Source organism: Wasmannia auropunctata, unplaced genomic scaffold (genome assembly GCF_000956235.1).
Source record: "Wasmannia auropunctata unplaced genomic scaffold, wasmannia.A_1.0 LD315952.1, whole genome shotgun sequence".
In the NCBI taxonomy this organism is placed as follows: domain Eukaryota; kingdom Metazoa; phylum Arthropoda; class Insecta; order Hymenoptera; family Formicidae; genus Wasmannia; species Wasmannia auropunctata.
The window spans coordinates 1-466 of NW_012046938.1; the positions used below are offsets into that span (position 1 = coordinate 1).

The following is a 466-nucleotide window of genomic DNA, read 5'->3' on the forward strand; positions in this document are numbered from 1 at the left end:
TTTTTTCAGCTACGACAATGCTGCTCACAACCGACCGGCTTTGAACTAAAAATTTATCCAGTTCGTCGAGACAGCAGGATATCTTTTGCTGCAAAGTGCCACCGATAATCAATTCTTTATCTTCCTCTTGCATATCTGCGACGAGACCCACGTCACCCACAGCCCCCCATTGAATCGCCATTCCAGGTAAGCCTTCCTCTACCCTCTTTTCGCACACTCTCTCCATGATGGAGTTGGCCATACCATAATTAGTCTGTCCAGCATTTCCTTTGCCGCAGGAAACGGAAGAAAATACTACGAAATGTCGAAGTTTAGGGCAGATCTTTCTAGTAAGTTTATCCAATATTTTAGTTGCTCGAGCCTTTGATTGGAAGGACTCTGCAAAGGTTTCAGCAGTTTGATTCTTCAGGATACCGTCCTTCAATACCACACCAAGATTGAATATCGCGTCTACTGGTCCTTCTCT

General features: G+C 44.6%; 1 pseudogene; it reads right to left on the minus strand.

The window, feature by feature from the left end:
• Window positions 1-4: 4 nt before the first annotated feature.
• LOC105460777 lies at window positions 5-460 on the minus strand (annotated as a pseudogene).
• Window positions 461-466: the final 6 nt, after the last annotated feature.